Here is a 26953-nt window from a genome sequence, read left to right as displayed (position 1 = left end):
TACTGTGATAGTACTGGCAGTCTGTGTGTATATGAGAACACATGTCCTGTTTCAGGAGCATGTAGCCAGGAGTTCCCAATTAGGAGGGGAATGGCCACAGCCTCTGTCCCCACTAGGTAGCTGACACAGGTTCCTCCCTGGCCCAGTGGCAAGTGTTGCAAGCTAGACCCTCTGCTCTGACCTCACTGGGGTCACTTGAGGCCAGTGTCCTCTGGCCATGTAGACAGTAGAGGAAGAGAGGGAAAGACAGCCTCCTTTGTCAGTATGAAGAAAGTCTGCTCTGGATTTTATAAAATGCCTTTTTTTTTCCTTTCTTTTTTTTTACTCTTTGCACTCAAATGCTTATTTTTTTCCCCATCCTTAAAAAAAAAAAAAAAAAAAAAAAAAAAAAAAGTCAACCTTAAAGGATGCAGTTTAGATGAATAGAGTTTATAAAAGGCCGATCTTTGTAAGAGGAAATCCAGCTGCAGAGCCGGTTTCCTCAGTTACGTTGCTCCAGGCAGGACGGAAGCAGGGCCAAGGACTCTCCAGGCTCTGACCAGCACACAAGGTGCCAGGTGCACCCAGTGTCTTGCTCGCAGGGCTGACCAGCCGACATCCGTCTGGAAGAAAAGCTTTCCTGATGCGTGGTGTCGAAGTGAGAGTGGGTCGCAGGAGGCTTGTGCGGGGCTCCTGCCTGGACCCTGTTTCACCCACACCTGGAACATGCTGGCCAAGTCACTCCTTTGGAGCTGCTCGAAGTATTTAACCTCGGTGACAGGAAGTCAGTAACTGAAAAGCAAGACACTAGCTTAGACATTCTGATTTCTAGTTCTTTCTGGCTCCCATTTATGAAATCATTTTCTTTTTTCAAAGAATACTGGAGACTTCAACTTGAGTGTATTTTACCTGGTCGAAACTTTTCATTTCTTTCATTCTGCTTACTTAAATGATACTAGTCTGGGGAGGTGGGAGTTAAATGAACATCAGTTATTTAATGTGCTTCTTTGATTGACAAGTGAAAATACTGAGATCTGGAGTAGGGAGAGGAAGGAAGTCCTACGCGATCAAGAAGCCCTGCAATAAAGTTTTCATTGGAGGTGTTTATTGTTGTTTTATGATAGTAAAACTGAACAGTCTGTGTGAGGCTGAATTGGTTTATTTATTTTCCTATATTTAATCTGAACTGAGAAAGGAGAGATTTGGTATAAAATATGGTGTGTGTGTGTGTGTGTGTGTGTGTGTGTGTGCATGTCTGTCTGTCTGTCTAGATTTGAATAAAAATTCCAAAGAGTGATTGAAAACCCTGCCATAGATTTGGTACAGGTAGGAGGACCTCACCCTGTGCCTGTGACCCTTGCTTCCTTTCTGTTGACCCATGTAAATGTGGGACTCTTACAGCTGGTTGACGGGCCTTGTTTGTATGACCTAGTGAAGTTTGTGAACTAGTCTGCGCTGCTTCCTGGGGACCCAGAGTTTCTCAGCCTGTCTTCCTGTTCACCGCGGCACAGTTTGGCCTGTTATATTCCACATGCAGTATTTGAAAGCACAAATAACACAACAGACAGGTTTTTAACTTGAAGCTGAATTGTGGGCAAGCCATTAGTGAGGTTTTATCTTTCATGTAATTATTGATCACTTTGATTATCATTCTCTTAAGAAATGTGTAGAAGCATAGTTATTCAGATTCTCAAGAAAAGCAAAGGTGTTTCCTGTTGTCTTTTAGTTTTAGTTTTTTTTTTTTTTTTGGGGGTGCTGGGGATCGAACCCAGGGCCTTGTGCTTACAAGGCAAGCACTCTACCGACTGAGCTATCTCCCCAGCCCCTAGTTTTAGTTTTTAGTTTTTACCCCCATTTCCCTCCACCAGGGCAAGTTTATCATTTATTGTCCATGGTGTCAAATTAAAAGAGCATGAAATAAAATAAAATGTCAAAGTAAATATGGGTTTGGAAAACCTGATCGAATTATTAAGAAGAGTGTAAGATTTCTTCTAGTCCCTTATTTTTGTGACTAATTCCAGGTGGTATCTGCTCTGAGTCGAAGTCAGAACTCTTCCTCTTTTTCACATAAAGTATAACCATGGTGTTTTTTTCAGAGCAGGGGCCTAATTATCATATAAAGTTCCATTCCTTCTTTTGACTTTCTATAGTTCTTCTAAAGCAGTTCTCCTCTGGCCAGTCCTCTTGGATTTTAAGTTATTGTGAATGACGCTAGTCTACTACAGAAAAAGCAGCCATAAAAAATGGTCCTCTGTCGTTGGCTGACCCTGGACTGAACCTCTGAAACCATCAGAAAGGCGTCCAAAAGAGGGTCTCTGGTGCTGGCCTCGGTATTTTAAGAAAATTGATCCTTGAAATCCTGCATATTCAAAAGAGAACTGACAGTTCCTTTGAGGAAGATCAGAGCTTCCCAAAAAAATTTGCTTGTCTTCCATTAGAAGGGATATTCTTCCTTTTTCAAACAACTTTATGAGAAGCTCCATAAGCTCCTCCTCCCTCTCCATAAGATGAAATGGAACACGCTGCCAGTAGACAGTGACCGCAGACCCGGGAAGGCCTGAGAGAGCCAGCCCCACCTCCACGGGTGTTGCATGAATCTGGACAGTACGTACCTGCAAGTCCAGTCTATTATTTCCTACGCAAAATGTCGTGTGGGTCACAAGAGCTCTTTGAATATTAAAGTCACTCTGACCACAGATAAGATGATCAACAAACACAACCCTAGTTATCCTATAAGTTGTTGTCTTTTCAGTCTTTTTTATATTTAGATTCCACAGATGAAAATAACAATAATAATATCATACCTTTCATCAATGTTTGCTTTGTAGGACTCCAAAGATATTTGAAGGAATATTTATGTTTTTTTTTTTTTTAAGTGGCAGGATTTAAATTCCAAGATGTCAGGATTAAAGAGTTCTTGTTAGAACAGTCACATTTTCTGTGAACAGAACTAGTTCACATTTTGATAATTTATGGGCCAACTGTGGGACATTAATTCAGTCATTAAAAATAATTTTTTAAAAATCATAAAATATATGACAATTTAAAATTAAAAATGAGATTTTATTGTAGGATCAAATAAAATGACTTTCCATGGTTGGAATTCTTGAAGATGTTGTATTACTTCATGGTAAGAAGAGTAGCCAAATTATGGATAACGAACACATTTACGAGAAAAGATCTATTCCATATTTCATCTCAGTTACGTGTTATGAAAAAATGATGGCTTCATTAAGTTTGGTCCCCACCTGTGGGTTTCAGTATTACCAAGTTGCTGTTATTAGTACAGGCGAAATGGTCACTTTAAAGAGTAACAAAGAAACCAAGTCTACAATTTAAAGCAAGCTGGGATGGGGGAACTAACAACTTTAAGACAGAAGAAACAAAGCACTTTTTGCAGCCCAGAGACCACAATATCTCAGGATGTAGCTTTGATTTTAAAAGAGAGAACCTGTAGCTGAGTACACACCTGTAATCCCAGGAAACCAGGAGGCTGAGCCCGGAGGATGACAGGTTTGAGGTCAGCCTTAGCAAATGAGCAAGACCCTGTCTCAAAATAAAAAAGGGCTAGGGATGTGGTCCAGTGCTAGAGGGCCTCTGGGTTCATCCCAAGTACCCCCCCCCCCCAAAAAAAAAGGGTGTGGGGAGATGGAGATGATGGGACAGTCCTTGAGTGCACAAAGCGTTCTCTCCTGTCCACCTCCACGGACCCTGGCCTTTCTGCAGCCACACAGAGGGCTGGGTGGCCGTCTGCTTGTCCTCCTTAGCAGGCATTGCTCGGCAGTGGGGCATCTCTTCAGTGCAGAGCCATTGTGATGTCTATTTTCTTATCGTTCGTGTAGCTTTCTCTCTGCTGGGTTTATAGCTGTCTCGTGGACAGGGGGAAGTACAGCCCTCGTGAAACGAGGGCCCCAGGTCTCCAAGCTTCACTGACTTGTTGGAAACGATGTAGCTCAGAAGTGAAGCTGCTGGTCACAGTCTGACCTGTGGCCTTGAGTATTTCCTCTGAGGGACTTTGAGTCTTCGACCTCTGGTTGTGGACAGGAAGGTGACCCTTGAAGACACTGTGGGTCTGATGGGAAGGGTCAGGGCTTGCATACTTGCTTAATTCTGACTCAGTAATCTGCTTTTTGATGGCCCCTGGTTGCGTGGCACCTTCTTCTGTCTTTTGGTGTGTTTTACCTCTCGATGGTAATTCCAGAGCCTGGCCACCTTTTACCCACTCCCTTCAGAATTACTAATGGTACTGATGATAATAAGAACTGGTACTTGGTAGATAATAACAGCTAATACTTATGTGGAGCACATTACATAATCATTTAATCCTCACGAGGTCTGAGGAAACCCACTTTCGTTTTTATTAACATGTTTTATTTGTAGATGGATTTGTTTATTTAGTTTAGGTTTTCTTTTTTTTTTTTTTAATGTGGTGCTGAGGATCTAACCCAGTGCCTCACGTGTACCAGGCAAGTGCTCTACCACTGAGCCACGACCCCAGCCCAGGAAACCCACTTTCTAAACAAGGAAATGGAGGCTCTGGGGGATTAAGTGATCTGCCCATCATCCTGCTGGAGAGTGGGGTCACCTGCACGCAGGCCAGGCATGCCGGCCACATCTGGGGTCAACGCTCCTTCCAGGTGCCTTTCCTCCTGGCCTGCTCAGCAGGTCTGTTCTCCTCCGGAGGTTTCTGACAGAGGACGCAGTTGGAATGTCCGCTTTCTTTTGCTGCTGAGAGGAGAGACTGCTGTCTGGTGAATCCTTCGCAGATGCTGTGAACTCACATTGTGCTTGCGCGTGCTTAGGTTTCCTTGTCCCGTTGCTGGTGACTCCTGAATGCACGTTCTTTCACCACGTCGCTCCTGAGCAAGAGGAAACTGAGGCCCAGAAGGGTTCAGTGGCACGTCCAAGATCACAAAGCTTACGTTATTTTTACTACCAATGATATATTTGAGATTTTCTTATTATGACTTGATTTTTCCTAGTTATGCATTCAGGTGACCTTGAGCAAATGAAAAGGCTTGACTTTCTACTCAGCTTTATTCTGTGGTGGTTTCCCTAGGATTGGCAAAGATTTTAGAAAGGTATTCCCAGAACGGAGAAATCCTCTGGCCAGGTGGAGGAAAGCCTGAGGTGTGGTCGCTGTGCATCCCAGATTCCGTCGTCCATTCCCTCAGGTCCCCTCCTTACCAGCCCTCATCCTGTGACTGTGGGCATTGGAGCTTGCCAGGCTGTTCTGAGGTCCCGTAGTTGCGCTCTGCCATGGCAGGGTCCACGTGACACAGCCAGAGTGTTCAGGTGACAGTCCTGCTGTCTCGGATTGACAGGTCAGGAATTGTTTGCTCCATGCTGGAATGTTGGAAAGAAAAAGTTTCCAGAGTAACCAAAAATAGATTCATAGACAGGAGAGAGAAGCTAATGCAGATGTTCCTTATTTAATAGGAAAAAAGTCTAAAAATTTTATATTAACGATGTGGCTATTTTTTTAAAAACTGGTTTTTGTTAGATACCAGCATTGCTCAGAGACTAGTTCATTCAGCCAGGAGTGTTTGAGTCTGGCTGACTCCTGCTGTTTAATTGCATTTGTTATGTGAACCATTCTGCGATCCTGTTCACTCGCATGCAAGGCATTCAGGCGTAAAATATTTGTGCAATGTTTAGGTGACTTTCAGAGTGAAAGGTTGTTGCCAAATATGGATTTTAAATTTAAAACAATATGTGTTTGATAACCCCATTTGGGGGGCAGGTGTGTGTGTGTGTGTGTGTGTGTGTGTAGCATATCTGTTGTTAACAAACTCTGGTGTGCATCAGCATCACCTGGAGGGCTTGTGCACACTCCCTGTCATGTCCCACCCTGAGTTTCTTGCTCCTTAGGTCTGCAGTGGGGCATTGCCGTTCCAACAAGTTTCCAGTTGGAGGCTGATGCTGGTGGTCTGGGGACCACAGTCTGAGAACCATGGTGGAGAAAATCCTCCAAAATACCCAGAAGGGCAGTTCACCTGATGTTAACAGTCATTATCTCATCTCTGGGCAGCGGGATTCCTGGGGCTCTTTGTTTTTCCTTTAGACTTTTCTGCATTTTTTTTTTTTTTTCTCCAATGACAAAATACTGCTGTTCGTATCCGGAGCAGCAGGGTTTAGAAGCGTTCTGAGCCTCGGGTATTCACCGTGTCACGAACACCTGGCTCTCACTGTCCAGTCGCATCGCACTGCCGCAGCAGGAACCAGGCTTCAGCGTGCAGTTGTGTCCCTCGGTCTTCCTGGAGGTGGCGTGAGGGGCCTGCTTGTCACATTCAGGTGCTGAGCTCACGGGGAGCGTGATGAGGCGACTGCAGCCCCCCAGTTAGAATCCCGTCCCTCACGCCTGTCCACCTCTCTCCAGGCCCCGCAGAATGCCGCCTCAGAAGTAGGGATGGGAGGAGGCAGGTCTCAGATTCTGAGAGAAGAGTGAGGAGTTCGTCTAAGGCAGCAAAGCAAGTCAAGACCAGAGCGACAACCTACCGACCGCAGCCATACCGGGCACCAGGGGTGGCTCTGGAGCAGGAGGGAGGCTTGCTGTGATCGTGGGACCCACGCGTGTGTGCCGGTGGTCACACGTGCCCGCACGGTCCCAGGAGGCATGTGTGCAGCACCACGTGTGACAGTCTCCAGAGTACCGCGTTCCCCTGTGAGGGAACTGCACGCTGTGTGACATCTTTTAGGAAGGCCCTCTCTGTTGGCAGTTAGCTTGGGTGTGGACTACGTCAGAAAATGCCAGAATTCAGATCCAGAGAACTCATGTTTAGGTCTAATTCTACAAGTTCTAGGCAAGTTCCTTAATCCCTTGGATGAGGCCTCATTCGTACATGGAAATACCAGCTTCGTGGGTGCCTTGGATTCACAGAGGTCAGGGCACAAACGCTTGCCAGGTAGTTAGAAGCACATTAAGCCTGCACTCCGAGGCTGGCTGTGGGCCGAGCCCAGGGTCTCCCCCTTCTCCCAGCCTCAGCATCTGTTGTGGTCATTCACTGAACCCTGAGCTCCCGTCCTGGGGAAGGCTGTGGCAGAGGGAGGCAGATCCAGGTTCCGTCCTGCCCACCCGCTTGGCAGGAAGCCAGCCTCTTTAAGCACTGAGGTCAGACAGCTACTGGCCGCTGTTTGTCCTGATAACACCGAAGCTCTTTTCCTATTACTTGTCTCCAGGAAGTCAAAGTCGCTACTGTCCCTATGGAAATGCATGAATCTGTTATATTAAAAAAGTGATCTCTCACCTGAGGAATTTGTCACTTCATTGTTCCATGCCCCTATTAGGAAGCCGAGGGGTCATGCATTTGTGAGCTCACCCTCGCAGGTTCTTAGGGTATTTCACAGCTCGGCCAAGCTGACTCTTCATTCACCCGCCTGCTAAGTAAGCGCTCTGTCGTGGTTTGAGGCGTGTTGACAACGTTTGAAAATACAGGGTGGCTTTTGCCCAGAGAGGGGTAATTTGCTCTGCTTTATGGTTCCCGTTGTACATGGCCAACTTTCGGGCACCTGGTAATTCATGGTATCCTTCAAAGAGCAGAAGGAGGTCACACCTGGCAGAGGGCATCTCTTCAGGTAGCCCGAGACGATTTTTAATTCCCTCTCCGTGACGAAGGTACCCTGCATCTCGTGTCATGGCCGCTGTGTGGTGTGGAGACTGCTGGCCAGGGCGGCTGAGGACAGCACCCAGTGCTCCTTTGCTGCAGGAGCCAGGTGCCTGGGAGCCGGTATCCAGCCCCATCCATACCTACTCTAATTTCCACCATAGGTGTGGGTCCTGGGCCCTTCTCCTCACCGAGCCGCCATGTTCTGCAGTTGCGTTCTTTTCTTCTGAGTTACTGCTGGTGACCTGAGCTCGCTCCCGAACGCTCTGGGGACCCTGTCGTTCGTAATCTTATGTTTAGCTTTTACGTGATTTATACTGTCTGCGAGCTGACATTAAATTCCTTCTCAACATTTTCCTTGCCTGTCAGTCTCAGGTCACATCTGAGTGATGGGTGTGGCCCACGTCATTCTGAAGTTGAAGTTTAGGGCTCCACGTGACCTCGCCCTGAATTTTTGAAAATGTTCTTCGATGCACAGCGGATTTTTGGATGGTTATCTTATGACATTTGGCACACGTGACCTGACTCAGCACAGGAAAATACGGTTTCTTACTTTGTGGTGTTCTGACATTAAGATTTCTTGCATAGCATGATACAGAGCCACAAAGAGAAGGTTTATGGTGGCTTGTCCCTGCTTTGTCATCTACACCTAGCGTTCAACATAGGGCAGAACAAGAGGGACTCTTAGTTTTCTTTTCCCTCTATCAGTGGGGTGGAGCTGACTCTAGGATGTTCTGTGGCCTCTGGTGGCAGTCTCTGGCATTTGGCAAATGGGCGTTCCCAGGCTCTGCAGCTGCCTGGACCCACGGCCACCACCCCAGACCTCTGGAAATGCCTGCTTCCGTGACCTGTTCTGACTGGTGTGGAAGTTTCCTTACATCTCATCTGAGACAGGATTAGAGTGTTCTGAACATTCTGGAGACTAAGAAGCTCCGTGTATTTGCTCACACAGAATGCCTGAGCAGTGGAGAACCTGCCTACGTGACAGGTCTTCATTTCCATCCATCGGAGGGTACTGAGCAAAGTCGGAGGGGTGAGTTGGCTCACAGACTTGGCTTTATTTCCCCATGCTAAACCACACCCAAAAGTAGAAACACCACTTCTGTAAGAGACCCTTGGCTTTCATTGCAAGTTGAGCTTCCCTTCTCCGAAAGGCTTGGGATCAGAAGCGTTTTGGGTTTTTGAGTTTTTGGATCTTGGAATGTTTGCATACATAATGAAATATCTTGGGAATGGGACCTGAGCCTAAACACAAAATGTATTTATATTTCATGTAGACTTGTACCTTAGACACATATCCCAAGGCTGGTCCCAGCCAATGTGTTTAACTTGTGCACAAGGCAAGGTTTCACGATGTCGGTCTTCCACTTGTGAGAAGTTTCAGAATCGGGAGCCTAGTGGACTTCAGGTTGGTCTGGCCGCCTGCACGTCTGCACATTGCTTCTGCCGGGGTGACTCTGCCACTGTCACACGTCATCTGAGGACTCCATGGGGGCTTGGAATGTCAGTGGGTCTACCAGCGTTCCCGTGGGGGTGTTCTGCCTTCCTGTCCTGCAGGTGCAGCTGCTTTTCATGCCAGGAACCCGTTACCTGGCCAGCCTCCCGCGTCCTCCCCATCCTGATGGCTTCAGGACCAGTCTCGCTTTCGGTATCAGCAACTATGGAAGCAGGAAATTAGCTGCTCCCTGACTAGCATTTTTATTGTGGTACCATATAGCTAACAAAATTTATCATCTTATTTAAATTTTTTTTTTTTTTGGTTGTGGATGGGCACAATACCTTTGTTTTTTATTTATTTATTTTTATGGGGGTGCTGAGGATCGAATCCAGTGCCTCACGTGTGCTAGGCAAGCACTCTATCTCTGAGCCACAACCCCAGCCCCTTAACTTATTTTTAAGTGTACAATTCAGTGGTAATCAGTACATACTGGACAGTGTGCAAGCATCGCTACTGTCCATTTCAAGAACTTTTAAGTCATTTCAAACAGAAAGCTCAGTACTCGTTACATAGTAACTCCATTACTCCACCCCTGACCCCAGGGTAGGCTCCGTTCTCCTGGCTCTCTATGGATTTGATTCCTCTATATTCTTCATAGAAGTGGAATCTTATCTATTTGGACTTTTGTGTCTGGCTTATATCAATTTTTTCTTTTTTTAGGACTTCTTGTTGCTTTATTATTCGATAAACTGCCAGTGAATTCTTGTTAGAAGTTTTTTAGATGTTACACCAAGTTAGCTGTCTTGGTCTTCTGATCATACACACGTGTGCACACACAGGCACATTTTTTTTCAAGTAATGTTTAAGTACTTATTGAATATTTGCCACCAGTTATTAAATACATTATCTTCTAACATATCCTTTTCAGGTTAAAACATCAGAAACAAACACCATTATTTACTGCTCTTTTAAGAAATGTTGTATAATGACACTTTAAGTGCAAATTCTTTTGGCTTACAGCTCTTAAAAGAACAGTAGTAGTGAAAGTGATGCCAAATCTTCGGTGTGAGATTATGATTCAGCTACATTTTGCAAAAATGTAAGGTGGTGGCAATGATCCCATCCAGCATCCTGGATTAGATCCCTTCAGGGGGGACTGAGAATTGACACAGTCAGACTTTAAAGTTTACAGACAAAGGCGGTTTAGTACTGCCACTGAGAAGTACATATGCTAAAATATTCGCCTTTCAGGCCACAGTTTTGGAGGTCTGAGTATCAAGGTGGGTGATGACTGGTGGGCCGGCACCTAGGAACACATTTGTGAGCCTCGCTGTCTTTGACGCGCGTCTTCAGAGAATGGTGGAAACTTTTGGAGTACACTACAGGTTCTTTCTTTTGGTGTTCACGTGCCCTGCGGTTGGCCGTGTCTTGGAGACTTTATTCACCGTGTGGAGAAGTTCTCTTCAATGGCACTAGTTGTATCCTTGCTGGTCTGCGGAAACCTGGCTGCCACTGGTCTCACCTGGGGTCTTACCGAGAATCTGTTTAAGAGCACCTGCCTTTTCATGTAGGGCTGGAATTCTGGCTCGGTCACTGGGTCGTTCAGTTGAGTGGAGGTCTTTCGTCCTCCACCAAATCAGCCCCATCCACAGTCAAAGGCGGGCCTGTTCTCCTCTTACTGGGGCGAGAGTGGATTTTCTCCTCGGTCCTCTTCCACTCGCCGGTTCCCCATCAGCTCACCAGCAGCCCCGTCTGTCCTCACTCAATACATCCCTGTTTCCCGTGGGCATCTCGAGCCTGCCCAGCCCAGCCTTTCTGACTCGCTGCCTCCAGCTTGGGTGTTCTTTTCCTAGATATCTGAAGGGTGGATTTGAAGCATTTGTTGATTTTGTTTTTCTCTTTTGGGGAGTCTGATTCAGGGAGGAGTGAACTTAATTTGAATCAGATGTGGAGTTTGCGTGTGAAGGTAATAAATTGTCTTAGCGCCTCCTTTTGCCTTGTCTTCTTAGATATTCTACCACGTTAACCTTGGTTTTGTAGGAATTTGTTGCTGTCACCTTGAACCCAGGTAAACTTTTGTTCCATTTCGAGTTCCAACCAGCGAGAAGAGAAAGAGAGAGAGAAAAAAAGTGCATGAGATGTAATGCGAACTGTGCTAAGTACGTTTCTGTGAACAGAGGGAGACTTGGCTTTGTAGCAGCCTTTAGGATTTCCTGTCCTGTCCTGCCCGATCCACTTCTCAGCTCAGGCGCTGGCCTGGCCAGGACTCCCTGGTTCCTTAGTGTTTGTAAAGAAGAATTGGGCAAAAAGGAATGTGGCGTCTGCCATCAGGGCAGGCTTCATTTAGGAGGAGCTGCTCTTGGTAGAAGTTTTATTTATTGTCTACAGGCATATTATTTGACCTGCCACATCCTATTCCTTGAGTAACTAAAACAAATCTGTGGAATGTGCTTGCAAAAGGAGTTTTATTGATTAATCTGAGAGAAGCTTCAGCTTTTAAATCTGAGGAGGGACATGCAGCACAACAATGCATTGGACTTCCTGTTAACCGTGTATCACATCATATGGGCCTGTAGCAACTAAACCCATTTCAAGTCCAAGGCTAGAGGTTGTTCAGAAATTCCCCAGAGTCGTAAGCAGCTCTACCTAGGTTGGTAGCTATTGGCAGGAAAGCATTCCAAATCAAGAATGGACCTTGCAGGTACCTGTGTATGTGACTTTTCTAAGCATCTTAATAAAGCTCATCTCAAAATGTGTCATGATCGTCTCCAGCCATGATATTTTAGTTTCAACATACATTTATTTAGTGATCCTGAGATTTTATGAAAAGCATTCAGTAAAAATTATTTTAAAGATTTCCGAGCACTCTGTGTACCAGATGCTGATAGGTGTGCTGAACAGAACTGAGACCCGAAAGGCCAGATTGTGTAAACTCTGGTTGTTATCCTCCTGAGGCCTCTAAGGTGGACAATCTCAGGGGAAGACTCTTGAGAGCTGAGACCTGAGAGGAGAAAGGAAGGCTTCCGGCTCTGCCCAGCAGACCCTGGTCACCAGGCTGGAGGGAGCCGGGAAGGCCCGGGGAGCGTTTCCGTGCTCCACGGAGGCCACGAGGTGTGGACGTTGCACTTCTCACTTGAGTAAGTTGTTCATGTGAAAATCAGCAATTGTGGGGGGGGGGTCACCCCTGGTCACCACAGACTGTCTATCCACACACATGAAAGGACCTGGACTGTCATCCAGGAAAACACACACACACACACACACACACACACACACACACACACACAAAGCAAAGCCACAGGGATCCATGCCTGGCAGGCCCCAGGGCCCCGGAACAGGGATGTGATGGAATCCTGTTTTAATTAAGAAGACTTATGGATTCCAGGGGCCAACCTGACCTTACCTGGGTTGGTGCGTCCCTCCTGCTCATCTACTTTTGTTTCTGAGGTCTGTTTTTCCTTAAGCCTCGCGGGAGGCTGTCGGCTTTTTTAAATTCCAAAATACGTCATATGTGAAAGTGTGTAAGACGTGTGCAGATGAAGAGCAGCAGTGCCCAGGAGCGGCCAGGCAGCCCGGCCCCTGTGCAGGGCGGAGGCCAGGGAGAGCCGCCCAGCCGCCTCCTGACTTCGGTGCTCACGGCTCCTCTGCCGTTTTCATGACGCTTGAACGTCAGCCACGCACCCTGGGCGGTTTATTTTTAGCTTTGCCCTTTATGGCAGAAGCCTGCCCAAGTGGACTCGCACTGGCTGTGCCCTTCAGGGGCGTGCGGCCTTCTTTAGCGTCGGCCTGGGGGACCCGAGCGCCCTGTCCTGCCCTGCTGTGAAGTGGCCAGGTGTCCGCACCATCACGGTTCGGGTGTCCTTTCTCTGGGTTTGCTTCTCCACCAGCTTTAGGAAAACAGCCGGGAGCCCAGACTCTGCAGGGTACTGCCATTCACAGCTCCAAGGTTGTGGCTCTGTGGCCGAAGCCCCGTGTCTCTCCAGATGGTGTGCGTGCCGGGGGGAGATGGGGACCTGCCCCTTCCTGGAGACCTTCCAGAGGATGCAGAGTCAGGATTTCCCCCAGAGATGGTTAACTCAGGACCTGCGGCTGCCAAGTGTGCAGATGAAGCCGTTGTCTTCAGGATCCTAGGGTTGAGCCGTCCTTGAGACCCTTCCTTCTGGGGCTTAATTTTTCTTTTTCTTTTTTTTTTCCTTGAGTGCTCGTGAGATTGGAGCCAGCTTGGAACCCCGGATGGGGTGGCTGGAAGCGGGCTGGTCTCGAGATCACAGGAAGACGCCCAGAGTTTGTTCTTCCTGCTCCTGGCTTTCCCAGGGCCTCTCCCGCTTCCCCACCCACCTGGGTTCTCCTGGGTGACTGGCAGATGTTCCCGTCCATTCTCCTGTCCTCCTGTCCTCAGGAGGAGTCAGGGAGGGCACACCCATTGTTTCATTGTAAAATACACTTATGGAAATGACCACAGCACTACTACTACTAATAATAATAAAAAAAAGGGTCAGCTGTGTGCGTTTATTTTCAAATTTAGAAAACTCCTCTGGAAAGATGGCACTGAGGCTGATGGCATCATTGTTAATGTCACTGTCCTCTGACATTTTGAAAAGTAGGTCTCTGAGTATGTTTTTCCTTCTCCATAAAGTGGAGACTGAGGGTGTATTTTCCTGTGTTAGCTGATTATTATTACTTGAAATTTGCCCAGCTTTGCTTGAAACGTGTGCCCTTGAACTGGACGTTCATGTTTACCAGATGGGGGAAATGACTCCACAGTAAACTAAAACGAGTTTGCTCGATGCAGGACTTCTCAGAGCCTTTGTGTACTGAGATAACCCTCTGAATGCTCTCTAACCGTTCCCACACCCCGTGTTGGTCCCCTCTCCCTTGACCTCAGGATCACAGTGGAATTTTTCTAGCACCTTAAGATGTGTCCACTAATCTCGATGGAGCATATGAACCGTTAAGGGCAGACTTACTTTCAGTTCATTTTTGATTTAGAATATTTATGCCAAATAAATATTTTCTTTCTCTTTTTTCTTTTAGCATTTTTCTTTTAAATGAGAGTGTGGTGGAGAAGTAGGATGTTGGTCACTCCTCCGCGTTCTCTTGACCTTGAACCTGTAATAGATTGAGCCTGAAGGAGAATCTACATATAATTACATCTTTTCCAACTAAATACTGAAACATAAACCAGAGAAACCCATTCCTGAGCAGTTGAAAACTGTCAAGTGTCTTTATCTAAATGATTCCTATGGCAAAATATTTTTTTTTCTCTCTACCAGGTACATAGGCCCCACCCCCACCCCCAAAATATTTTAAGTTGATTTTCTAGATAACTGAATCTTGGTCCTTCCAACCATGGTCCTTAACCGTTCCAGCTGAGGCTGCTGGAGCTCAGGTGCGATGGCTGCCTCTGCTGTCACAGCGTGGGCCTGGGGAGGCACCCTCCGCCCCCCACCCGCCCCTGCCTTGCTGCCCTGCATGCTGTGTGTACTATAGAGATGGGGCAGGTCAAGTCGGGGCAGCAGAGCAGCTGCTCAGTGCACCCGCAGTGGGGCCATGGCCCACCTGGGCTGCAGGACTTCTCAGAGGCTTTCTGACTTCCAGGTACAGGAGGGTTAAGGTCTTTGGAAAGGGAGCCATTACTCCTCTGAGTGGCTCCTGAAACCTGTGTGCGCCCTCTGAAAATGTGGAAATTGGAAACTGAATGTGAGTCACGGGCCTAACTTTGGACGCTGTCCAGCAGCCTTGTTTCTGCACACCAGGACCCTCTCCTGAGAGGGCTGCCAGGCGCTGAAGGCTGCTGGAGGCGTCGGGGAGCCCTCCTGTCCCTCCGTGTGTGTGGGCTTTCTCACTGATAGAGCATTCTGTACAAACACGATGCTGCACGTGTGTTTGGTTGGTCTTCAAAGAAACCCCAAGGAGCAGCGACCACGGGGAAATGGCATGTTGTCCCAGATGTCACTGATGAGTGGTGGTGTGAGCCAAGGGCACCATCCCTTCAGGTAGCAGGTGGCTTTCAGCAACTTCAGTGTCTGCTGGTGTTTTCAGCACTGGGAATGGAACAGGGACAAGCGGACAAGGCTTCTCTTCCGGAGACCTGTGACTTAGGTCCAGCGGAGAAGATCTATAGTTAGGCAAATGAAGAGAGGAATGGGCAAACAAAGGTGGCTTAGAACACTGAAAGATTGCTGCGAAGAAAATAAAGCAGGGGGACATGAGACTGAGCGACCGACCAGGAGGAGGCCAGAGCAGGGGAGAGGGGCAGCTGGGGAAGGTGGGCCAGGCAGAGGGAGCCTCCCGTGCAGAGGCCCTGGCTGCAGGTGCTTCTTCTGGGGCTGCCTCTCCGCTGCAGGCATGCAGCCCCAGACAGGACCACGCAGTCATCTGGCACACATGCGCACCGAGGTCCAGCATTGAGAACCAGCTTCCCGGCTTTGGTTCCTGCTTCTTTAAGAGCTGTCTAGTGACCCAGTGAGCAAGCTGGTGAGCCCATCCTTGTTAAAAAGACTCTCAGATTGGTGGGTGAACAAAGCAATCGCTTCTCAGTAGTGGTAAAATAAATGGACATCATTATTTATATAAAAATAGGCTGCCCTTCAAGTGCGGCTTGTCATAAAGTGGCCCTGTGGACTGCCTGTGTTCTTTGGTATGCAGTTCCAGGATTCTTTATATGCACCCGTTTATTATCCAGTAAACATTTATTCTCTCCTGCACACCAAACCCTGAGCCAGACCCAGGAGGAGAGAACCCAGGGCCAGTGTGCGAGCCTCTGCCTGGGGGGCACTCACAGCCAGGGAGATGCAGGCCTCTCACAAGGCCGGATGCTCCCTGGGTGCCGGTGTGGGGTAGAGGGCAGAGAGGAGGAGCCCCGGGCCTCGCTGTGCAGTGGGCAAGAGAGAGACTCAGCCGCAGGGTGCTACAGGGAAGATTGCCAGCAGTGGTCAGGAGCCATGGGGCCAGGTTCTGGGAAGAGCCAGCGGGCTGGGGTGGGGCCCTCCAGCAGCAAACAGCACATGAGAGGCCTGCTTACCTGGGTGGAAGCAGGTGGCAAGGGGAACAGCATTTGCCATGACCCGTGGACACAGTCAGGAACTTGGTTGCTGCTCTGAGTGTGACAAGGTTGTTGCAGGGCTTTAAACCTGGGAACGGAGGAAACTTGTTTCCATAGATCACTGATTGCAAGGTGAGCTCTGGGGCTAAGGGAACAGCTCAGAAGACCCCGGGCTAGGTTTCTTCCTGGCTTTGCTATTCGCTTAGTCTTAAGGGCAGTTTCCTTCCCGGAGCAATGCGGCCATCATTTCTACCCCTGGGGGTGAGCACTGATGGGCAAGACGAGTGGCAGGAGCCAGGAGTGACTTACAGAATGTGCTCGGCAGCCTCAGTCTCCTCCTCAGTCCCTCCTCCTCAGAGATACAAGAGTAGGTCAGACCATAGAGACAGCCTCCTGTGGACTCGGGGACAGCATGGCTGATCCTGCCATCGGCCCCACGAGGTTATGGGTTCAGTGTCTACCTGTGGAACCTTTTTTTCTTTTTTCCCAAATGGATCTTTCTTTATTCATTTATTATTTTTTATTATTATTTATTTATTTTTAAACCTTTTTTTATTTGAGGTTGATCTGATCCAGACTAGTATTGGAATAGCAGTGGTGGCTTGTTCTAATTGAGATGATAAATTCAGAGCCCTTGACAGAGTCTTCCTCCTGATGCCTTTTGCAGGGGAGAGCTGAGTTGCCCATGTGGCCCTGCTGCTGCCTAGGTTTGGATGATGCTCCGGCCTGGGTTAGGAGGAGACGCTGCTGAGCTTAATGCCTCCTTCATACTTTAGGTTCATTCAGACTCAAGGATTTTCTTTACCTGCCAATTTACTTTGGTTTTCCTGATGTGAAACTCTAAATATCTTGCATCTTTATTCAGATAAAGGGTTTCCTATATGCCTTTTAGGGAACCATAGAATCCTGAAGAATTCCGTCATAATGGTGTTCATTGGGTTGGCATTGTGAGTTTGCCTAATGGGAAAAGATTTGTTTGCATCTAACCACGTAAATTGCACTTGTAAATAAAATGCCTGTAAGTGGTATAGAAGTAATAAAAAATGATTTGGACCTGGCTGTGGCTTATGGGGTTTGCAGCATGCCAGGAAGAAAAATTTGCAACCTTTTGTGTTTTGCTGATTTCTTTTTTAAATTCATTTTTATTGGTGTATTATAATTACAACAGTGGGGTTCATTTTGCTGTATTTGCACATGCACACAACAGTGTGAGCAGTCTCCCTCCCCAGTGCCTTCCTCTCCCTCTCCTCCTCTCTCCCCATGCCTTTGCTCTATTGATCTCTGTTCTAATATTATTATTATTACTTTAATTAGCGCATTATATATACAATAATATATGAATATCTACTATAATTATATATATACACATATATATACACACACACACGTGTGTGTAGGATACATTGTGGTAGATTTATACATGGACATAGAATAATTTGGTAGATTTCAAACCTCCTTTGAGCAATGCTTCACACTTGCCTCGTGGTTTGCTCTGCATGGCGGCTGGTGTCTTAGGAAGATCACACCCACAAGGATGTAGCCCCTCTGTTCCTACCCATTCTTATTTATTTATTTATTTGCAATGTGGTTGAGTGTAATTTCAGATGGATCTGTGGGTCCCTCTGTTTTAGTCAGCTCTGTGTTGCTGTGACCAAAAGATCTGACGAGAACAATTTTAGAGGAGGAAAAGCTTATTTGGGGTTCTTGGATTCCGAAGCCTCAGTCCATAGATGGCCTGCTCCATTCCTCTGGACCTAAGGTGAGGCAGAATACCATGGTGGAAGAGTGTGGTGGAGGAAAGTGGCTCAGGACATGGCCACCAGGAAGCAGAGAGAGAGAGAGAGAGACCCATTCCCCAGGGGCAACACAGAAACCCCAAAGGCACACCCCAGTGACCCACCTTCTCCAGCCACACCCCACCTGCCTTCAGTCACCACCCAGCTAATCCATTCAGGTGGATTGATGGGCTGATTGGGTGAAGGTCTCATAACAACCCCATTGTTTCTCCTCAGTCTTTCCTGCATTGTCTCACCTGAGCTTTTGCAGGACACTTCGCATTTAAACCACAGCACCTTCCCACACTGCTTTTCGGTATATCTAGGTTCGATTTAAATGGTTTCTATTTTGCCATCTTATACCTCCCAACCTAGAGAGTCGTGTTGCCAGAAGTGCTTGTCACTAGCATGACTTGGTTCACAGACTTGGCGGTGGTGGACTCCTTGGCGGCTCCCTGGGGGTGGGGAAGGCATGCCATCACACCTCCTAAAATGTCATTGATGAGAGACAGTTCCCTGCCTTGGCGATTGACTCACCGTGACCTTAAAACTAGGTGGTTCTGCTCAGGTCGGCATCTGTACTGCACAGAGTAAGTGGGCTGCTGAGTCAGGGGCCTCCGGGCCCACAGCTCTCTAAGTCCACAGGCATCTGGCCTCAGCAGCAGCAGGTGTTTCTGGCCCATGGAGAGGAGGAGCTTGTAGGTGAAGTAGGCGGCCGACCAGGGAGGGAGGTTCTCGCATGGCGCGTCTTCCCCTCACTTCTATAAACGTTCCCACGTGTCAACTCAACCCTCCCGCCAGCTCCATGCCCTGTCCAGGGTCACACCGCATCATCCAGGGAGTGAGGCAAGCATGGAAGCGAGCAGTCTGACTTCTGTGTCCCTCTGTGTGACCTCAGTGCTAGAGGGGCGTTTGAAGGTCGTTCATGGGTGTCAGCCAGGACCTAAGGCTGTCCAGCAACTATGAGTGCTTTGAAGAAGCTGTCCCATAGAGCAGGAGGTCAGGTTCTGACGAGTGCAGAAAAGTCTAATGTATCATCTTCGCACAGTTCTGCACTGTGGTTATGCAATAGCATTTATACTGTTAGATCCAAGATTTCACATAAATGGCAAATTAATCTAAGAAATAAAACTGAAACTGAATAGTTGGAACAAGGTAGCCTAGGCACATGGACTGGAGTCAGGTCTCCAGCAGTAGTGGAGCCTGGGGACACTGTGTCCTGAGAGTGACCTACAGAGGTGCCGCATTATGGATTTTTAAATCTGGACTTGGGGGTCCCTGCTGTAGCCTTTGGAAAGATTCACCGCATGATCCTTTTGAAGACCCGACAAGAAAACTGCCCCAGAGCCATGGTCCTCGGTATGATTTTGTTCTGGTCACCTGGTGTGAGCGCTCACGGCTCGCTGGACAGGGAACTGCAGCCACGGCCATCAGGAGCAGGAGCCAAGAAGTGGCCTGCAGGAAGCTCCGCAGGGCCTTCCCTGCCTATGCACCTGAGGGACCCGTGACCCACGGCTGTGGTCGGCTGTGTTGTTAGTCAGGAGGAACAATGCAGGGCTGCTTGAAAGTATTTAGGAAAAAGGCAGAAAAGTGGTTATGATGGATAGTGATTACATAGAATGACCTTGTGTGATTTGTGACACTTCATTGACTTTGTGCACCCTTTTCGATTTTGAAAATAGAGACCGCAGGAACATCCTATGTTAAACCAGTGGTTATGATGGTGTAGTCATAAGTATCTATTTCAAGGTTTGTATTTTATTGTAATTTTTTTATTAGCCAGTTAATTACAAGGAAATAAAATTTTATTCAGATGTACTTTTCCTCAGCTTATGGGCAGCAATATTAAAAACTTTCAGAAGAGAAAATGTTACTCAATTAGTGACAAGCAAGGATCATTACAAATATTGTAGTTTTTAAAAGCAATTACAAATAAAATCATTGAATTTTTTTTAACATTTGGTCACAGGTATTTGATGCCCAACTTCTGGCCTGAACATTTCATAGACTAGAAAGTGTCCTTGAACTCAGTGCTTCTGGAAAAATCAGTGGTAGATTTTTTTTTTTTCTTTTATTCCAACCAGTCAGGGACTGACACTTTAGTAGACGTTGGGGGAAGAGAGCATGATGACATTGTACCTGTAAAAGGAAGCAAGCGAGTGGTCAGTGCCTGGAAGAGCTCTGGCTGAAAACAGCTGTGGTCCAGCAGCGATGCTCAGACTGCTTCCAGGAGGGCGGGCCAGGTGTGTCCCAGGCTGAACTGCTTTCCTCACCCTTCTGTCTTTCTAGTTTTGTGCCCATCAATCCCAGCCCTGCGGCCCCGCCTCCAGCTGCAGGAGATGGCAGTCACTGGCTTGTCAGCCAGGACTCCCTGGATCCTGCCTCAGTACCTCCTGCCCCTCCTGCCCCACACACCCCTCCTCCTTCATGCCTGACATACACCCTTCTCCCCAGGCGCAGCTGGGCCCACCATCCCTCCCTGTGAGGTGAAAACGTGTGTGATGGAGACTCAGACAGGCACAGGCAGCACCCTGACCTCACCTGCCTTGGAATATTAACGTTGCTTCTCAATCTCGCTCTTCTCCAGCTGGGAGAGCAGGGATGGAGTGTTTTAAAAACAAGGCAGCCTTGGTGTTTTGCACTTTGCAGAACAGGCTCCAGTTATGCTGCTACCTCGCTATGAGAGCGGGGAGTGTCTGAAGTGCCCGTGCAGGATTATGAGAAAGTCAACTTACCGAGAAGGAAGGCCTCTGGCTCCTTCTCCAGGTCTGTGGTTTGGAAAATTTGTAGGATGTTCCAGAAATCCGCCCTGGGACCCCCTCCCTCTGGCTCCTGCTTCTGCCTGTCCTTGCTATTGTGAGTTCAGAGTGACCTTTTAGTAAAAGGTCAGTCGGTCTTGGATTATTCTGAAGCTATAAGGTGAGATGGGGAGAAAAGCCTAAGGAAGCCTAAAGCCATGCAGAAGTTATGCTGAAAGGGGATATTGTGGGAATTAGGGTTTCAGCGATCCTCGGATCCTCGTTTGCACACTCATATCTGCCTTTGGTGACTGTCCGTTAAGGTTGGCGCCTGGATGGGGAGAAAGGCCTGAGAAACAAGTAACTGTCCTCAGTGCTTCCAGACCATTCCTGGGGAGGTGATCATTTTCATGTGATCCTCTCTCCCAGCCATCTTTTGACTTACGGTCGGATATTTAACAATCAAACGTGAATTCAGAGATGGGAAAAAAAGAAACTATACAAGATATACAAGGTAAAAGTCAGCAAGGCAGCATCCTAGGTAAGGATTCAGCGTGCCCGTTGGCTTACTGGGTGGACTTCGCTGAGTGTCTGCTGTGTGCTGGAGACGGCTCAGCTGAGAACCGGAGAGGTGCAGGCCCGGACTTCCGCCAGCTCCAAGTTCCAAGTGCACCTGTCCTGTCTGCATCCTGGGTTTTCAGGCTGCTTGCCCAGCAGATCGGGCCACTGGTGCCCTTGCCAGGATCTTTCCCAGACTAGAGGTAGAACCCAGAAGGGGAAGTTTGTTACTGATATTCTCCTGTCACTTTATCAAATGATGAAACCTCAATGACAAAGAACTTTTTGTATCTAGACTTTAAGTTCAGAGGACATTTAATTTTTTTTTTTTTTTTTTTTGATTAGCTAACACTATTTTTACTAGAAGCATGTTTATAGTTACTTGTCACAGTGGGGAGAAGCCTGAGGTCAGGAGTGTTGGTAACTTGCTGATGGGCTAATCCTTTCATAAGAGTTATTGTATGAAAACTGTGTGACGCGTTTGGACCACACACCACGAGAGCTCTGGTCAGTTCCAATGGATGTGTCACCTCGTGGGTTTCACTGTTTAGCAAATGGAGTGGTATAATATTGTATCATTGAACTTGCAGTCTAGCTTCGGCGCATTGGTGCACAACCTGTACTCCCTAGCTACTCAGGAGGCTGAGGCAGGAGTATTGCGAGTTTGAGGCCACCCTCAGCTACTTAGTAAGACCCCCGTCTCAAAATAAAATAAATCCTGGAGATACTGCTCAGAGGTAGTGTGCATTTGTATTCAATCCCTAGTACTAAAGGGTCAGAGGAGAGGAAGAAAGAACAAGAAAAACTTGAGTCTTACTAGGTGGCAGACAGATTGTATGCCAGTGCAGAAAGGAAATACATGATTTTTTAAATTGAATTTTATTGTATTATGTTTACAAGCTATTATACAATCAGCAGAGTTTTAAAATAATGAGTTTGATTTATAAAACTTGAACTGAATAGAAAATCCCTGGTGAGGATTGTAACACTGCTGTTAATTGCTTTATTTCAGAATTTTATTGTTTCTCTTGCAAAGTTGACACATCTTTACGGCAGAAATGTTTTTGACAGAGACTTGAAATCTCATTGCATTCATGAAAGCCTTTTTGGTTGTTTTCCATTGAAATCAATGAGACGCGTTTCTCAAAATATGCTCCAAGATATTCCTCTCAAAGAATTAGGTGGTCAAGTACATCTGGAAATGCTGCTGTTGGAACTCTACAGTGACTCAATGAAATCAGCGACATTTGTGAGCTTGAAAGGCGCTGCTGTAAAATAACCTGTATTGGGCTAGTGTATTTCCCAGTGTAATTGACCTCAGACGTTTTTTAGTTGACGTTTGTTAACATCCCATAGAACTTTCACTCTGAATGAAATGCTGTTCTAGAGGAATACCATTTTTAAATAAACCATGAGAAGTAGTCTGTGTTTTCAGAAGATTTTTTTTTTTTTTTTTTTTGGTCCTGCATGCTAAGCACATGATCGAACCCTGCACCACACCGTAGCCCCTCTGAAGTCTTAACTGCTAAGTGAAGGCATCCTTGCCCCAAAGTTGTGGGACCGTGATCTAAGTAAATTCCACATCTGGATTATGTTTAATTCTCGAAGGTAAAAAATTATTTCTGAGTTCTTGTGCTGAGAGGGTGAGACGGGAGACGGGTGATGAAAGCAACGTGGCAGGGCCTCGTTTTCAAGGGGTTTAAATTTTAAAGATTCAGAAGACTTGAATTCAAAGTTCCCCAAGGCTCCCCAGCTGTGCGTGCCAGCAAGGGGTGCGGAGCCCTTCTGTGGAGCTGAGGAATCCTGGGGTATTAGAGGCAGTGAGGATCAGGTGGGCTCGCCAGTGCTGAGGAATTGACAGAGCTGAGTCTTGAACTGGTCCAGCCAAGGGGTCAGGCAGAGCCGGGAGGCAGAAGAGGTTGGGGGTGTGCACGTTGGAGCTGCGTGGTATACCATGGCGTGGAGAGGATCACCTGCTTGTCCTGGGAGGGAGGAGCTGTCAGCCCCTGGGAAGGAGGGAGCTTCAGTCCTGGGAGGGAGGAGCTTCAGCCCTGGGAGGGAGGAGCTTCAGCCCTGGGAGGGAGGAGCTTTCAGCCCTGGAGGGAGGAGCTTCAGCCCTGGGAGGGAGGAGCTTCACGTCTGCAGAAGGAGGGCCACAGTCCGTGTAGAGCTGCGCCCCGTGGCTTTCTCTCCAAGTCCTGAGACCTGCCAACAGATTACCTTGCTGGCTTCGAAAATATCAAATTGTTTTTAGTTTAGTTCTTGGCATACACAGAAAAATCTACAACCACTCCAGACCATTTGCATTTTAAAAGCGAGGCCTCTTGGGAGGATGAATAAGAGCAGGCGGCGGAAGAAGGTGCAGGCGGTAAATGCTCTTTCAGCGAGTGGGCAATGAAATGCCCTCTTCCTACGGGAGTCGGCAACCCAAGCCTATGCCTGGGGTCGGCGAGGTCTTTTTGAAAGGGAGTTCTTCTTCCTTCACTGGATTAGTTAGGTAGCAGAGCCCATTGCCTCCTTCTGTAACAGAAAAAAAAAGACCACACAGATTTCTCAGCATAGGGACTGGGCTTTGACGGTGACAGTCAGCACAGGGCCGCAACATTGAAACCACACACAGAACACGCCTTCTGAGAGATTCTAAGTGCTGAGGGATGTGTTGTTAGTTCATTTTTGTTTGACCACCATAAAGTGTACTTACACAAATTAGACCACTATGGTGTTACTAGGCAGCGTTATCTTATGAGGCCAGCATCGTCTGTGTGGTCTGTCACGGACTTAACAAGTCACTTCTACATTTAATATGATGGCATAGAATCTCACGGGTGTTTATACGATTTCATCCGCATCCCATCCTTTTCCATACTGTTAAGAGATGAACTTGGCACATTAAAGTTTAAAGAGTTGTTTATGCAGATAACGCTTCATGAATCCTGCAGATCCAAGGGGAAGTGGCATGGGCTCCACCAAAGGAACACGAGGGGAAAGCTTTTATAGGGTGGACATGAAGCAGAGCAGAGCAATTACTTGGTTGGTTCAAGTTGGAGCAATGGCCTTATTTGAACTGTCCTGGTTGGAATGTTCCTGGTAAAATAACTAATGCTCAGTTAGCCTCTTTCTGTTGTCTGGACTTGGTTCATTTTCTTAATGTGGAAGCCCAGAGCACTGGTGCCTTCTCCCCGCCTAAAGACCTCCTGTTAGGTTGTTTTTATAGTTCATCTACATATATATGTGAAACCTTTTATTTTTGCTTTGTAACATCCCGTGAGTTTCTTTGAAAGACAAGCATACTGTATTTGATCATACTGTCAATATTACTCACATTGGAAGATTGTTTTTTCACAACTATCCAAGATTGGCATACAACCTCCAGGGATTTGGGCAGTGGACTGTGGTTCTGCCTTAGGGTGATGTCAGCGCCCATCACCTGATTGACACCTTAAGAAAGGTAGGCTGGTTAATAATGTACAGTTGTGATACCACCAGCAGCTCTGTCTTCTTCAGAGAGACTCCTTGTTCTAAACAAAATAGTGAAAGGATGAGCGCATGTGGGGAGAAGCAGAGAAGCTTCGTGGCCTCCTTTTTCCCTGCCACCCAGTCTCTGTTCATTCGTCAAAAGTGGGCCTTCATACACAAACACCATTGCAGAATTACATTGTTATTCCCCATGTGCTTTCTGTGTGGAAGAAGTACCCTTTTAAAGTGCTTAAAAGGCTGAAATGGGATTAAGTTTTCTAAGAAGAATGAAAAAAAGCCTATTAGAATGTCGAAGAAAGGATAATTTTTTATTGGCAGATAATGAGATCAATGTGCTGGTATTGGCTACAAACCAGTCCTGACTCCTGGCTGCTGGTGGCAAGTACTGTATGGTTCTCGTGTGAAGGGCACACATGGTACCTCTGGAGAGCTCCCTGGGATTCTAGGTAGTCTGTCCCACCTCCGTTGGATTATATGATTCATCAGAACTTCAAAGGAAACTAGACAATTAGCCCTCCACATCTGTGAGTTCTGCATTCTTAGATTCAATCACCAACAGATCAAAAATATTCAGGGAAAAAAGTGTGCTTTTTGAAAATTTACATAGCATTTACATTATATTGGGAAAACTAGAGATGATTTTAATTATACAGGGTGCACATAGGTTATATGAAAGTCATTGAGCATCTGTGGATTTTGTATGAACCCCCCATGGATACCCAGGGAAGACTGTATCCTACTGACTTGGTGCATGCTGCTTCAGGGGATTGCCTTATTGTAACCCAAGTGACTTTTCCTTCCTTTGTTGGATAAAGCAAGCAAAGTGAGAAAAGGGTTAGTCAAAAATACAGTGCAGAGGCTGGAATCTAGCTCAGTGGTAGAGTACTTGCCTCACATGCACAAGGCCCTGGGTTCAATCCCCATCACGGGCAAAAATGTGTAGTGCATAAAGTTTTCATCATTGTTCAACCTGCTCTGAGCAGATGCCTTCCAGAGTGGTATTCCACTTAAGGAAATTTTCTTGGCACAAACCTCAAACCTTGTGTAGAGAATGAAAATTCATGACCTTTTTAGAATTAAAAACACTCATGCATTTTTTACTATAACATCTATAAATATTTATCTTGTTTTAATGGCTAGACACACAAATATGTTGAGACTTGCCTGATACCAGTTATTCTAGACAGAAAACCTGAAGACAAAAATTGCATTCCCATTGTGCCTGCCCAAGATAATGATGAAAGGCACAAAGAATCATTTCCTTTTAACTGACTCATAGAATTCCAAGAAAATGGTTTTTCAGCTTTGTCACAATAGGATTTTTATGAATTTCTCTGCATTCAGAGGTGGAGAGTATCCACCTGACTGTGGGATCAGTGGGCATTTTCCCCTGCTACTGAGCTCTGTGGGAATTGTCCAGTCCAGTCATGGGGAGCGGCGCCATGTTGGTTTTGCCGGAACCTTTCCATTCCATGCCTTCTGCCCTGGGAAATTTATTTTTGTGTCCCTGTGATGCTGTCTCTGTAAGGAAGGAGTAAAGCTCTGGGGAATATTCCCCTTTGCTTGTTCATAAACATTTTAGTTTATGAACTGGTAATAATCACAGGTTGACCAAGAATGACATCAGGAAGGCCAAGAACTGTCATCGGAGCCCATACCTTAGAAATCTAAAGCCAGTTCCTGTGATTTAGTACACAGGAAAATACTTACCCAGCATGACAACCTATTATTTGGTGACTTTGAAAACTTGGTTCTCTTCAGAGTTTTCTCCAGGTGAATTATCAACAGGGAAGAATGATCATTATACAAAGTATATGTGTGCTTGTTGATGGTAAAAGAATATAACTGACTTTTAAATTTCTATTCAGGGTTGAAATGGGTGAAAATTATCATTTAGAACCATGCTTTCAAAATGAAAAATACTCTTAACATATAATAGAGTTTGTTTGTCGAAGGAAATATTCATGTATATCAATGCCAATTTTAAGAAAACTGTTAAATGTGAAAACTGATTTAAGTGTTTGACAATATGCAGTGTTCTTCCATTGTCATTTCTTAGAATCATTAAAACGTTTCCAAGCTGGGCACCGTGGTGCATGCCTGTAATCCCAGTGGCTCAGGAGGCTGAGGCAGGGGGATTGTGAGTTCAAAGCCAGCTTCAGCAACTCAGCAAAACACTATCTCTAAATAAAATACAAAAAAGGACTGGGGATATGGTTTAGTGGTTAAGTGCCCCTGAGTTTGTCCCCAGTCACCAAAAAAAAAAAAAAAAAAAAAAAAAAAGTGACCAAATGACAATCTGACTGCCTATGCTATGTCTGTGAGCAAATAAGAGAGTT

The 26953-nt window shown here is 46.6% G+C and overlaps 1 protein-coding gene across 1 annotated transcript in view; it reads left to right on the top strand.

Moving 5' to 3' along the window:
- The window catches only part of KIF13A (kinesin family member 13A), a 183814-nt gene that overhangs the window by 41040 nt on the left and 115821 nt on the right, over positions 1 to 26953 (top strand).

Source organism: Sciurus vulgaris (genome assembly GCF_902686455.1).
Source record: "Sciurus vulgaris genome assembly, chromosome: 7".
Classification (NCBI taxonomy): domain Eukaryota; kingdom Metazoa; phylum Chordata; class Mammalia; order Rodentia; family Sciuridae; genus Sciurus; species Sciurus vulgaris.
The sequence above is the reverse complement of the archived record's forward strand: the minus strand, read 5'-3'. Positions and strand labels throughout refer to the sequence as shown.